The sequence below is a fragment of the Euprymna scolopes genome, chromosome 5 (assembly GCF_053919585.1).
Source record: "Euprymna scolopes isolate OS-2025 chromosome 5, ASM5391958v1, whole genome shotgun sequence".
Lineage (NCBI taxonomy): Eukaryota > Metazoa > Mollusca > Cephalopoda > Sepiida > Sepiolidae > Euprymna > Euprymna scolopes.
The window spans coordinates 83129171-83144941 of NC_136486.1; the positions used below are offsets into that span (position 1 = coordinate 83129171).

General features: G+C 33.6%; 1 protein-coding gene across 3 annotated transcripts in view; it reads left to right on the forward strand.

The window, feature by feature from the left end:
• The window catches only part of LOC145276895 (beta-1,3-galactosyl-O-glycosyl-glycoprotein beta-1,6-N-acetylglucosaminyltransferase-like), a 103129-nt gene that overhangs the window by 77891 nt on the left and 9467 nt on the right, over positions 1–15771 (forward strand). The window contains exon 1 of one of the 3 annotated variants that reach the window (XM_080128338.1): positions 14672–14694. The exons of the other annotated variants lie outside the window; for them this stretch is intronic. The gene's annotated coding sequence lies outside the window, so the exon portion shown is untranslated. Of the gene's footprint in view, positions 1–14671; positions 14695–15771 lie in introns of those variants that run through there. 3 annotated transcript variants of the gene reach the window in all.

The following is a 15771-nucleotide window of genomic DNA, read 5'->3' on the forward strand; positions in this document are numbered from 1 at the left end:
TTGCTGTCTATCAAAATTGTCGAGATCATTTCTTAGAAACAATGGATCCATCTTCCACAGGGAAATCTACAAAAAAAAATGGCCCAGAGAAAAGTGTTCTTTGTTAGTTTATAAATTGCTTGAATGAAAATATAATGAAAAATTCATGGGAATCTCTAAGAAGATAACTACCCCTTGGAATTTTTTTAAATTTTGCACAAACATTAAGCATGATATGAGTAAAAAAGTAACAGAACGGATTTTCCGGGAAAACTCTGGTTGCTCCCTTAAGGGTGCTTTCCGGATAAAATTGATACGTTTGTGCTTATTAAAAGAATGGATGCCTTGGATTTTTATAAAACTTTCTGAAAAGCTGTAACTAACTGATTTCTATATAATTTTGTTTGTCTATATTTTGCGATAAATCTTGGGTATGCCTCAGGTATGCCTCTTTTAGGGCTAATAAAAACACTCCATTTTTGGGATTATTTTACCATATTTGTCCAAAATTTTCTGTGTATGTCTATTTAGCAGTTTTGCACAGTGCTGAACTCAAATTTAGATATGTTAAAGCCTTGAGGACTTTTTGGACTAAATGGGGAGGGGGCAAATGATGGACTTAGTCCTTTTTTTTTTTTTTTTTGCAGTGCTTATCAAAGCCCAAGGGCTAATCGAGGATAAATGTTGCTGAGCTTGTTAGATGAATAGTAGGACAACACTGAGAATTGGTAACGATGTTTTAAACTGCGCAGAATTTGATTATTTAAGAGGACGGCTGAACAAACATTTATTAACATTAGACTTGAAACCGACCGTGCTGTAGTCAGCTGGGAAACAGTCCCGTTTAGTTTTAGCTATACTGAGGAAGGAAGGAAAAGTATTTATAGTGGTTGTAGCTAGATGAGTTTTTCTTGTTAACCAGAAATTAAAGCTCAGTCAAGCACATGAAGATAAGGATAATTTAGAGAAAGACTAGCTACATTTTTTTCTGTGAAAAAAAAACTGTAGAGACGAAAAGGGGACACGCTCACTAGATTTCGAAATCGTCAAAGCAGGAAAGGATGCTCTGAGCTGCCCCACACCAGATATGGCAACAGTACTCAATCTTATATGCAGGTAGAGAACTGCGACAGAAGTGAGACATTTTCTGGGAGCGATAGAATGATGCAACTATTTTGCAGTGACATTAGCAACAGATTTGATGTAAGTCTTCTATTTCAGGTCTGGGGTGAAGGTTGGTTCTTGAAAATTATTAAGGTGACGAGAGGGGAGAGGCTCCTCAAGGAAAGAGCTATTCTATTTCAATCCAAAGTGTTGGTGATGAAAAGAGAGAAACGAATCAAAAGTAACTAACCTTTTCATCATTGCATGACGTGTTCCAGGTCGGAAGAGAGAGAATCGAAAATATCTTTATCATCTTCGAAGTGGTTGCATCTGCATAAATGTCGATGAAAGATTTTAGAATATTATTGGGAGGTCACTGATAAAGATCAGGAAGAAGGCTGGGCCCAGAATGGACCTTTTTCTAACATGATGGCTACCTGTGGTATTTTTGATGTCATCTTAATATTTCATATCAGTAGAAGTGATATAATGGTCTCCGGCGATATCTTTGTTCAAGATACTTTTCTAATATTCTTTGGGAACGTATTAATCGACTTCTTCTTCTTTCTCCAGCACCGGATGAAATAGTAGGGTAGGATGGACCGTTAAGGCTTCAAAAAGACGTCTTGAGGAATTTCTCTGGTATGTCACACACGCCACACACTATGGTCAGTGAAAAGAGTGATTCCAATTCCAATTTTTATCCGATAATGACCATCTTCTTCTTGTGAGTCTGCTGATGTTTAACTAGTCCAATCCTGGATCCACAGATATGATCACAGATCGGGTATGTGAAGGTGACGGGTGGAGCAGGGGTGGTCTGGCATGCTCTTTGCACGTTTGGTCGGCTAAGGAGAAGGTTTTTTTCTTCTTCTCATGCCCGATATACACAATACACATTGTAAGATCTGCTTAGAAAACAAAGTCATGATTGGAGAGCGTCTAACAATTCGGCTGTAATTCTCGGGATCGAAGAAGTGTTGTATCACTATTTATTTATTTATTACTTTTAACTGAATGGGTGTCTTTATTTTGTTTTATCTTCAAGGACAAAATACATACACCACAAAAATGATTATAATTTAGTTTTTGTCTTTTTAAAAAATATATTCAAAAGATTTTTATAAATACGTATGCATATACATATACAAATACCTACAATCTCAAAAAATATTTAATTCTGTTGAATATTTTATGTAGACTCGAAAATGGCAATTTGAAAGTTCGTTTTTATTTATCAGTTCCGAATTAATCCAGTATTTCTTATATAGATAGTAAAATGCGATTTTCCCTATTTGATTGACAAGTGGAGTTTGTAATAATTTTCTTAATATATAAAATAGTTCCCATATTCTTTCGTATTCTGAACAAAAATATTTTTTATTCCCATTCGTTTTTTATATATATAATCCGATCAATAGTTTTGATTAGTAGTATCACATAGATAAACTTAGTATCACATAGATAATCTTCCAACCGTTATTCGAATCACTGAGTTCAAATATTTTCTATGATAAAAATTTTTGCTTGCAAATTCTACGGATGCTAAAATATGTAATTATCATTTGTATTTTCTTACATCAATGTTTATTATTTAATTTTAAACCAAAATCAGATATTTATTAGATGTGTTCTGTTAATTTTTTAACATAATAAATACTTAATTCACCTTTCAAATACACGCTACATAACATATACTCATAAAATCAATAAAGGTTGTATTTCTCTTCACAGTCCCCGGAAATTTCATTGTGCTTTCAAGTATTATTTCAAAAAAGTGTTTAAACTTATGCAATATACAAATATTGACGTGTATGCTTATTAAATTCACTTACAATATCTTGGCACTCATTATATTCTGTATAAATGAGAGAACAAGCTCAGAAGTCGTAATTTTTATTGAAATAAACTGCATTCTTTCAATAAAAAAGAAGGCTTTCTTACATTGCTCTCTCTCTCTCTCTCTCTCTCTCTCTCTCTCTCTCTCTCTCTCTCTCATTTTTACATAATTTTGTTCATAACATTTTAGTTTATACTTTTACAATGCACAATTACTGAGTTACGACAATCATGGTCACTTACTAACAACTAAATCCACATATCACATACACGCTTCATATAATCGCTTATAAATTTGTATAACTGCACCAATACGTAATGATTCTATTACTTTCCAAGATGATTTCCTTTTTCTTTTTAGGGATATATTAGGGCAATATAAATTTCCTTTTTTTCTTTTTCGTTATTTTTTAAAACTAAGGCCAGCATTAAATCAATACTCACTGTTTATCCAGCAAGATATTGATGTAAAAACAAATGTAGGAAATGGAAAAATGTAACATAATATTCTGTTGTTGAAGTAGGGGTTTATTGGGTTCTTCAAGTTGTTCAGTGCTCATTTTTGCATTAATACTAATCCCTTTTAATCACTATTGCTCCCTAACTGCACATAGAATGGATACAACAATAATAATATTTAGTCTGCTGCATCATAACAAAGGTCCATACAAGATTTCAGCCAGATCGGCATAGTAGTTTCCGAAAAATAATTCTAGAGTAAATGTGGTATTGGCGAGACTAATTCCTATCAATCCATAAATAAGCCTCGAATGGATACCATAATACTTAGTTCGCTATACATTGTCATAATAAAGGTCTATACAAAATTTTTAGCCAGATCTGGCTTAGGAGTTTCTGATGTGGCGCAGTGGATAGAGACGTTGAATATGTACGTTTTCATGTAAGCATTGTCTGATAGCGGTTTCAATATTACCCAAAGCAGGGCAGAGGATCAATTAGCCAAAACGTGGTGAGACAACAACAACTATGGAAGGCAGTAATTACTAGGAATACAGTAACAAGGCTCAGTATTCCTATCCTCGCGCGGTTAATTAATTGAAGAAGGCCAGAGGATGGGTTGACCCAAATATAGGAAACAACAATAACTATGAAAATTAGGATAATCGTCTGCAAATAAACCAAATATTATATACAAATATTATATATATATATATATATATATATATATATATATATATATATATATATATTAGATTTATTTTCCGAGAATCTTAAAGATATATTTCACATTTTGAAAAATTTTAACTGTATTCCGTATGTGTATGAAGTGCTTGAACTTTTGACATTAATTGTGAACTTTGCGCATTTTCAATTTTTATTTGAATATCTGACACTTCGTACTATCTACATAATGACCCAGTTTTTCATTTTTTTTTTTTTAATGATATGCTTTACTTCAAATGTTGACATACATTCATTATCTGATAAGTTTTCCTCGCGATAATAATTTAAAACTGGTCTTTTGACTTGCAATAGATGATAGACTTGAATTCGAAAATGTCGAAAAAACACAACCGTTCTTCTTCTATTTGACGGAAGCTAAGTCATTTGAACTGTTGCTAATTGATCACCTTGTCCTAAGAGGCAATTCCGAATTTGGTTTGTTAGCGTAACTGTAAATGAATCCTTTTTTGTTCCTTATTTCATCCTAAGGTGATTCATTGTATGCAATAAATCTAAAATACATTGAAATTGTGTCATTCTATCTTTATTATATTGTCCCATCATTTTGTGAGTGCGTTTTTAAATTTTATGTAAAGATAAGTTCATAGCAAGTCACCTTAAATTCCCTCGGATCTAATTTTAAATGACTCCAGTAAATTTAAATATTCGAGCGAATTGTCTTTATTATTCTCTAGATTTAGAGTTTTAATCGCGAAGTTATTTTTATCTTACTGCTATAAAAAAAAGATCTAATCTGTCAGCCTCTATTGAACTCTATTGAAATTATATGATTCATTGTATATATAAAAAAATACAGAACTAATGCGTTATTAAAATATAATCGCTTTTTGTTTTTATTCAATCATATCATTGCTGCTGTTTACTTCGTTACATTATGATAGATTGTCGCCATTCTATTCGTATGCATTATTTTGTGGTTTGTCTATCTGAGTTTCTATGTAGTTGGTCCTAATGATGTTTTTCCATAGTGTTAATACGCATGTGAAAATTTTTACTTAATGTTCTTGCAATCTCATAAAACAAAAAGGATTGGCAGCATTCGCACGACTTCTCAAATTGTGTTCTCTTTGGTGCCAAACACTCATTTCCTTGTCCTCTTCATTTCGAATAACATCTTTTCTCCCACAGATGTAAGTTAATGCATGACGTCTTTTCTCCCACAGATGTAAGTTAATGCATTTCAAACCACACGCTCCATCATCCTTAAAATGATTACATATACAAACCTTTTCCCAGATCGGCACTTACATCTCTAGGGCTTTCAATAAATGGAACCAGGCGCAGATTACCACGACATAGAATGAAGCTAACTATCACTACATGGCCAGGCTAAACTATCTCTCACTACATGGCCAGGCTAAACTATGCCTCACTACATGGATAGACTAAAGTTGCCCTCACTACACGGATAGACACACATAGCCTTCACTACATAGATTTTATTTTTTCTTGGAGAATATTATCACGTCTGGTTGAGTTTTTATTTGTATTTCCATGGCCTAGATGATTTTATGGTTTTCATTTTCCACTATTGCCTTGGGTTTATATCTGTGCCATTTAGCTGCATGGGTAGAAATTTTCAGACTTCTCGGCAGAGTGCTTTCCCAGTATTCATGTCTGTTATTATTATTTATTTATGTATTTATTTACTTGTATTCTTTTTTCTTCAACAGATGAGAAGAAATATGTGATAACATTACGGCGAATACTTTGAAGTAATACATGAATTTTATGCGAATGAATGTTCCCTTTTGCTAAAGATAAAACCTGATTAGCTAACAAAAATTCAACCGCCGGTGTTTACAAATGAATGGAATTTGTCTTCAAAATGAAAGATTAGCATTTTTGAGAAGATTAGGAATAAAAAGAATTACGTATTTATTTATTTATATAAAGTCGGTTTATGCGTTGATTCTTAAACTTAAACAGTCTGTTATTAGTTCGATTTTTACCAAACTATTTTGTTGACGAAGAGTTATGTAAGAAACAGAAATCGTACGCGGTAAGAAACGTGACCGCTTGTTTCACGTGGATAAAAATATAGTTTCGATCTCCCTAACGACAGTTAATGATGAACTGACATATTCATGATTTGCCGTTTAACTGGACTTTTCTGCTAACAGCAACAATACCAACAACAGATAGATTAGTTGTGTAAGTGCTTGGTTGGATCAATTAGATCAAAATACATAATATCGATGTGTTGTCTTTATCGAGCTTTAGCTAACCGGGGAAAAGTCTCTGACCGCAGGAACTGGGAACCTGGTTCTAAAATATGTATAACATTTGTTAATACATACATAAAATATGTATAACATTTGTTAATATATATTTTAGAAACACGCGCTTAGAAAATAGAAATATAAAAAAATTAGGGTGAAAACACACACATACACCAATGAACGGTCGATATAAAAATCATTTTATTATATGTATTTGGGGGGGGGGGGAGAATTGACTAAGCGAGATAAAGGACCGTTTGAATCAATTCACAATGATTTAAATTTGTAATTATAAAATAAATCATTGTGAATTTATTCAAACGGTCCTTCAAAAAAGAAATATGTAAAATAAAGTGGTGCTTATGCACTTATGTTTCCGTGCTATTTTTTTTTAATAGTATTTTCAAGTTAAATTCAAGCTTTACAATATCTTTTTTGTTTATTAAATTGTTAGGTGAAAGTACAGAATAGTTACAAAACACCCGCCAGTCCGGTAACCTAAATGCATAAGTAACAATCAAGTGATTTTTAATATCGTAAGCAGCACTTGAATTAATGGTTTGTTTTATTCTCGCTACACCGTAATCATGTGATTAAAATTTTAGCAGACGAAAAATTGGGAGACAGAAGGACCAGGAGAACGAAGGTGTTTTTTGTTTATTTGTTTGTTTACACAAAATAATTAATTTTCACTAAGATTTAAAAAAAATAATAATAAGTCCATTATTTTCTCTGCTGGGGAGGGATCAAAATATTTATACAGTTTGGAGATCGCGACTATTCATTTTACACATACCTAATAATTGATCTCCTTACCAGGTTTAAACTTTCTAATCTTAACTCATTCTTCATTTTGACGATCGTGTAAAACCGTGAAGCTGCAGTGAAGTTAAAGTATTTTTTATTACTGATTTGTGTGTGTGTGTGTGTGTGTGTGTGTGTGTGTGTGTGTGTGTGTGTGTGTGTGTGTGTGTGTTAAATAGCAAAAGCAGCGAGATTGAATGAAGAAAAGGACAGATTAGGGATCAACAGATTGGTCTGAGTGAATGGAAATGACGAAACCGCGTCGTTTTTAGTTCTTTTTCTTTCCGGACAGACACTCGAAATAGAGGAAGCACGAAAAAAATTGCTGCGCCCGTCCCCGCAAGCCATAGTGAAGTTAGGGGTGAGCGCAAGATGTAAATGAAATAATGTAAATGAAATAGTGTGCGATCTCTCTCTCTCTCTCTCCCTCTCTCTCTCTCTCTCTCTCTCTCCTTTCATGTCTTTCTCTGGTTCCCTGTAATTGCCCAACTCTGTCTGAACTAATAAATCTTTCATTAAAATCATGCTCTGCCTTCGTGTAAAATCAGTGTTGTGTCAATCTGTGTTCTCAACCGGGTGTACGAGATTATACACACCTCGCGACGACCCAACACCATAACATGTGTAAGTGAGAGGGTGGAATTAAAAAAAATGTTATGGCGCTATTTCTTTCTGTGTATGTAAGTATAAACATCTAACGGCTAAATCTGCTAACAAAGTGTTTATGTTTATCGCAACTCCCATTCGTTTACGATGAAAATCAATTTCTAGTTCGTCTTTTGGCACTTGCGCATTATTGTCACGGGAGAACTATTCTGGGTTTCAGTTTAAGGAGCGCACATCAGGGGGAAACAAATGGGAGAATGGAAAATCTCAACAAATGTCAACAACAATACAATTACACGAAAGAAAACATTAATTATCTGAACATTTATTGAATTTAAATAAAATTAAGAAAATAGAAGTTTTCTTAAAGTGAAAGTTGTCAAAGTGTATGAGTTATAAATATTATGTGAAGGAAATTGTATCTGCTATTTCCCGCGGAAAGTCATTCTTTTTAGCTTAATACCTGCAGCTTGGATAAAGAGAAAGAAACATTTATGGGAGAAAAAGAACAGAAAAAAAACAACAACTTGAAAGAAATGATTTTTATTAAAGTGAAAGTCCTTATAGAAAACATCTGTAATCTGCTGGCTGCCAAGAGTTGTCCATCTGGCTTACAAGCGAAATTCTTGTATAGTAACATTTTTGAAAAGGTAGAGCAGGGAGAGGGAGAGAGAGAGAGAGAGAGAGAGAGAGAGAGAGAGAGAGAGAGAGAGAGAGAGAGAGAGAGAGAATGGCGGATTCACTTACTGGAGGCAATTCAAAGTTTGTATAAATCATTTATAGAAAGTGTATTATTTCCTTTTTTTAGTTTGAGTTTCTTTTTAGAAACAATTGTCGTCGTCGTTTCCTTATTTTGAGCGGCGTCCGTTTTCCATTAGATTGCGTTATCTTCATAAGTCATAGTTCTTTACTGGTAGTGTTTTTTTCTGATTTTCCTTTATTGAGTAAAGATAAATAAAATTTACAATTCAGAGTCGAAATCCAAAACTATGGTTCAGATAACTAGAAATCTTCGTGACTTATCCTGTGTGTTCCTTTATATTCGAGGATAATTAATTCCTTCCAATTTGTCACATATTTCATCTGTTTTAATGTCCAGTTAAGACAGAAAAGATGATTCTTTCACAAATTTTCCTTGTTTCAAATTCTGCTGAGACTCGTTCTCACATATCAGGTAACTTGACATAAATGTCCTTTCATCTTCGGGAAGAATCAGCAATTTTTTTTTTCTTTTCATCTATTTTAATGTCTAGTCAATCAGAGAAACTGTTCACAAAGTCATTTGGTCTCTTTTCTTTGCCCGAGACCTCGATTAAACATGTCGGTTAACGTTGACACATTTAACCCTTTCTTGCGGAGGTCTGAACAGCAACTAAATTTAGCTTTTCAAAAATGCACCACGATATCTTTAGCAAATGATTGTAAAATTATGAGCCAATATTTTTTTAACAAACCACATTTGCATTTGTTTGTCATTAATACTATTTGAAAATGTCATAAACAATTAAAAAGAATCAACGATTGGGATGCAAAATAAGAAACCCGTGTAGGAACAGTATAGTTAACAAAGCCCGTTGCTATGTCAAGAAAGAGTTTCTACATAATGTATTTTTTTTTAAGCATTATTAACAGGTCGATTATGAGGTTGATTTGCATTACTGTTAAAGAAAAATAAATTACAGATGATGATGATGATGATGATGATGATGATGATGATGATGATGATAGCAACAACAGCAGCAGCAAATAGATTAACACCTTTAGCTAATCGTTTCCGGCCTATTCTGATTTTTAATCTTGTCTAATCGCTCAAAAATTGAAACTTAAACAAAATACTCGTAGAATATAACATTTTCGATTGGTTGTTAACATCTATGTATGTGTTTATACCAGCGTTTGTTTAATTTTCGATTTTAAAAATGGTCTTTCTACAGGGGTTATTGAGTAGCCATTTTTTTAATGCTGACTAAAATGGAGACATAATTTTGTTTTGAACCAAAAACACACTTTTAAATAAGTTTGAACACAAACAAACTTATCCAGGTAATATTTATTTGTTGCATATTTGTTACATATTGGCATTTCATTTCTCTTTTTTTCTTTTTCTTTTTTTTTTTTGTTTTTGTTAATATTTATTTGTTACATATTTGAATTTCATTTTTCTTCTTTTTTTTGGTAATATTTATTTGTTACATATTTGCATTTCATTCCCTTTTTTCTTTTTTTTTTCTTAATATTTATTTGTTACATATTTGAATTTCATTTCTCTTTTTTTTTCTTTTTTCTTTTTTTGTTAATTACAGTAAAAAAAATATTCCAATCCCGTCTTATTTTTGGGGTGTGTGTATAAGTTTAAATGTAGATATAATTTCCTTTTTAATTATGAAAATCTTCGAAATGTTTTCTCTTTATGCATTTTATCCAAGATTTCGATAAACTCTAAGATTTTTATTTCTATTTTTCACTTACGTCCCTAAAACTTCATTTTTTTAGATGAAGCTGATGACAGACACAGCCAATGCACTGCTGGCGCCAACGAAATTGATAAACCTCGTCCAGAATATTTAAAACCTTTTAATAATCAAGTGAATTTATTTAGATGGAGGCTTATAGACATTTAGCGGGTAAATGCGAAAAGTTTACAAAAGGAATAGTCAAGTAATCTCTCGATAAATGACCAATAAATAAAATAAATTAAATTCTGTGAATTAATGTTAAATATGTAGATAAGATTTGTAACCCAGTCTGTGGTCTTTAATCTTATGTTGTAAATGAAAAACTTCTAATAAAAAAAAAACAATTTTGTGCTTGTTTCATATTTTAAACATGATATTTTGAATATTTTCCTCGAAATAATTCAGTCAGGCGATGGTGGGTAAATACGACTATCAATATATATTGGTATACATCTCTTCGTCGCTAAATCATATATAGTTTAGCTGACAAATTATTAACGTGTTTTTTTATACTTAACTTTATCAGCGTTTTTTTTTTTTTTTTTTTTTCTCAGTCCTGGTTTAATTCACATTGATAAAGCTCAAAGTCCTCTTTAGATTTGGGGCAGATAGGATTTGTACAAAGAGGTATGCATCTATACACGAAATTGGACAGTGTGCTCTTCTATAATAGATAAAATTCAAATAAAGTTAAGTATCCCAAAAGGGCTCTAAACTTTATCAGCATAAATACAACGAATTTTAGAAATCTATGAACCACTTATTTTTCTAGCTGACAGCCCAGCGTTGCCCGGTCGTACTCTTAAACATGATATTTTAATGTATGTGTTATTATAGAACCAATCCTCTATTGATTATTATATATTATGAGGAATAATTTTCTCCGGTGGACTAATTCGCAATTTTTTTTTTTAAATAATGAAAATGTCGTTCATCAAATTCCGTCTGTATTTGTTTACAATATCACATCAGTTGATATTTGGGCTGGACGACCTTATAGACAGTCTTTCGTCTCTTATAAATAAAAAAGAATGTTTACAGGGGAATATTTTACGTTACACCGGTCGATGTAACGTAAAATATTTCCTCGTAAAAATTCCTCTTTTGATCTATAAGAGAGGAAAGACGATCTTTAAGATTGGATTTTTTCGATTTTCGATACTTATCGGATGAATTTCTGAACAAAACAAAGAATACTGCCAGACATATAAATTACCTTTGTATGAAATTTGCAAAAGATTCAGCCGTTTCAGAACCGATGATGAAGGAATTCACACACGTACACAAAGTGACTTTTATGTAATGGTGGAGATATTTCAATATATAAGTTTATATTAACATCTTTATTGGCACCATTTGAAGTTTTAAAAATGTATTTAATTTTAAAAAGAAAGGTAGTTTGCTTGAAGCATTGCTAATAAATAAATATGGAGAGTCTTTCAGTTACTCTTCTAGTTTCCGACCATTTCCTCGGACAGGGAGTTAATTATTTTCTCACTTTTTAATCACAAATATCGTTGTATCGTCGGTTTGTTTTTTATAGTTTATTTAATATAAACAAATTTAAGTGTAAAAAAGAAACTCAGCTAGAGATAGGTTGGATTGTTTTAACTTTGCTTTAACTTTGCTGAGCCACCGCTGTGGTACTCTCATCAGTTGGTCAGCTTTATTGTCACTAAACTTAACTAGTGCTACAACTACTATTAACCCATACTCTTTAAACAAATCTAGGAGCTTGCTGAGTTGTCTCCGTAGCAGTATTTCGTTGGCTGCCTTGTTGGTTAGTCACGACTTCTCTGTCAGGGCGTCCGTTGTCCATCGGTAAATACAGGCTGAATCTATCCTGATATGTAGTACTTTCTACTGCCATTTAACACCGTGTCCAGTTCTGTCAGGTTAATTATTTGCTGGGTGCAACTAACTCGTATCCTCGCTTACTGATCCATTAGCCTCTAGCACGATCCCAATGGCAAGTGAGCTTGCGTCCACCCAAACTACACTTCCGTTTACACATCAATCACCTTGTACATGATCATTTTGATGTATCATGGTCAGTGTTTCCATCAGCATATTCTTTGTTAGTGCGATGTTTGCGGAGCATCTGCAAACATGAAAACGACCAATAAGTTTTCCGCATACTGAAAAGATTGTTCACCTCGTCATGACTGGTGAAGATCATAGAATATCTCCTTCCCGTACATATCGTAGTCTACTGTTATTATTGCAAACGCGCAATCCAAGCACTCATGCTCCTTCTTGAAACCGCTCAGGAGACTTACAGGCTAGTCCAATTCCCTTGATCTGAAGATGTGAGACGTAAATTGAAGAAAACATGGTCAATGGATGACGACGTGGCTCGTTGTATTGACGTATCCTGGGAAAATTACTGCGTTAATAATGGATCATAATATTATCAGCATAACGTACGAGCTTAACCCAAGTCGTGTGAGGCAATACCTTTGCCCCTTCCACATTACTGACTGAAATGGCCAAGGTGATTTGTGTATGTACACATTAAGACAGACCTTCTTCGGGTCCAATATGGCAACATCAGAGGCTTCACACTGTCATTCTTGCAACTTCTATGTACATACATCTGCATTTGCATAAAAGTGTTGGCGAAGTAATTGAGCTCTCTGTAGTTCATCACATGTAACGCTTTGTTCTTATTCGTCTGTACTACTGCCATGAACAGAATTAAGGCTTTAATTAGACCTAGCACTTTTTCTGGATATGGCATAAACCATCCATTTATCAGCTATAAATCAAGTTCTTTCTCATATTCAGCTTGAATATGCTAGACCACGGAGTACTCTGGTATTCGATTATTTAGTTTCCCTTACGTTTGTCCACCCGTCCATTTCCATGCGGCAGTTCACTCTTTCTTCCATTGATTAGTCGAATCCTTACAGTTTTCCTTCGACGACTAAGACCTTCAGTTGCAAAGGGCGCAGGCCGCCCACTATCAACTTGACTTGGCCAGTCCCTTAGCATCTTATAACTTTTCTATCTGCGATTATCACCTTAACAGACTGACGTCTCCACCGACGACATACACCTTTGTTTATTAGGGTTTTGGAAATAGCCCCACAGTATTGAGTTCTGCAGACGGGTAGTACTAGGAAAAAAGCTTTGTTCACTTAGTTTTAGGCACTAATAGAGAGAAGCGGAAATTGCTGATCGTTGTTGCGGCTAGGCGAGTGTTTATTGTGATGCCTTACGATGTCAATAAATATCTCTACATCATATCAGATTCATGGCATCGAAACTACGCAGATTTATTCTACACTTATTTCGAACACTTTACCCAGTTTGAATCACGAATTCAACAGATGCGACTATTATAAGGTGAATTCTCACACATGAAAGAAATTTCCTTGGACTTCGTTTGTTTTTATATAAAAAACAGACTTGCATTTTCTTTTCTATGAAATTATTGGCATGGAAATCATATTCTCCTGATTGTGGCACGCAGATTGATTTTCATCTTATTCTAGAGAACTCATATGCTTCCCAAAATTTTAGGAACACTATCTTGAGAAGGCGTTGTCGAATCAACGAGAAAGAGCTATTGTAACACGATCAGAGTGTGACTTGGTGTGTCTGTGTCGTGCGAAGGTGGATGTTCTGCAACAGTTGTTACATCCTGGGTACCAGCTCTCCAGGTGTAAAACGATAGGCACAACGCCTTTTAAATGAACAGGATCGATATGACATCTGCTGCGTCTGCTGCGTCGGGTCTTCTGTCGAGTTCTCGAAGTCATTACTGTCGGAGATTGTTTCACTGGAATTATGCGATGTATACAATAAACAATAACCAAACAACAAGAAAAACAGAATTCTTCTATTTTAAAATTTGAAGAAGCATTTTAAGAACTCGAGAATTTTCTGAGCTTGACACCAACCCGCTGCAAACGACATTTAAGATTTCCCAACAGCAACTGCTTATCTTTTTCCTTCGTGATGAAGAAAGCAAGAGAAAGAAGGGGGGAGAAAAATAGAAAGAAAGAAAGAAAGAGGGGGAGATAGGTTCAATGGGTTCGCTTCGACCTGAAGTCTCCATGTTTTCCATAACACCGTTTTTTTTTCATTTTACTGAAACTCATATACAAGGCTCACAAACCTGAAGGGCTGAGGCTCCTCCAAAAAGGCTCTTCATCATTGCGTCACAGCATCACTGATAAGAGTCTCCTGCATATATTGTTTTGTTTTTTTCTTCCGTGATCTATAGCTTTAGCAATGTTTTCCGATTTTTTGTTTATCTGATTGTTATTGCGTCGTTATCAATTGATGTCAGTTGTATATTATATCCGTGGGAGTGGAGTATGCAGCGTCGAGAGCTTTTATGACATGGCCATATTTGCTTTGCGTCACTAAGTTCGAACACTCCCGCCCATATGAAATCAACGCAAAAGAAGTTTGCTTAGTTGTTGTTTCCGGTCTATTTGGTGTCCTTAACAGTATGAAGATATGTGAACGTAAGTTTCCAATGCTTGTATTTTCTGCGTTAAGCACTTTAAGTTTGGTATCAAAATTTTCTAGACGAAGCAGTCTGTCCATTTTTAACCTTTTTGGGAACATTGTCTAAACGACCCGCCACTTGTTTACTAAGAATCACGTGATTAACAATAATATTAGAGGTAACAAAATGTCCAAAGACGTTATTTTTACCATCATTTGAAAGTTTTTCAATTTTTAGCTCGGGTAATCAATTTGCTGAAAATATTAGATTTCCAAGTTGATGTGGATTGAGGACAAGTACCTGAATTTTTTTTTTTTTTTTTTTTTTTTTTTTAGATGTTAGTATTTTTTTAATAAATTGAACATGTTAGTAGTTATATCAATGATTATTTACCACGTGTAGGCCACTCGCAAGGTCTTGGAGGATGTTGTTTTTAGATTTTTTTTTCTTAACATAAGTTATTTGGGAACCTCAAGTCTTAACATAAGTTATTTGGGAACCTCAAGTCTTAACATAAGTTATTTGGGAACCTCAAAATTTAATGCCTTTCAGTAAATGTTTTTAATTCTTTCTGATTTGGGTGTATAACATTCTAACACGCAAATCTATAAAATTTCATCAAATTTAAGCAAATGAAAGTACCCTTGGTTTTTAATGGGTTAAAATGTTCTTGCTATAAAATTGCAATGAGGTAGAATGTAAAATGAAAAAAGAGACTAGATAACTCTTAACATGGGCTTTAAACCAGAAATATCATGTTTACGGCAATCGTGCAAATAGTAAGAATAAGGAACTATGTAGTTTCATCCACTTAGCAGCAAAAAAACTAACAAAGGAATTAATACGATGAACAGCAATTATGTAATTTGCAACAATGTATTTCTCTTCCTACACAATTATATTTTAGTTTAGAGTCCTGTTGAGACACTTAACTTTATTTGAATTTAATAAATCATGAAAAAACATGAAAGTCGATATATTTTTTTAACTTTTATTAACCCTTACCAAGGCACATTGCTATTGATACATAAGGAGCTAGTGTGGATCAGCGACAATATCGACAGGGACATCTTAAGTGTAGACTTATGCAGCG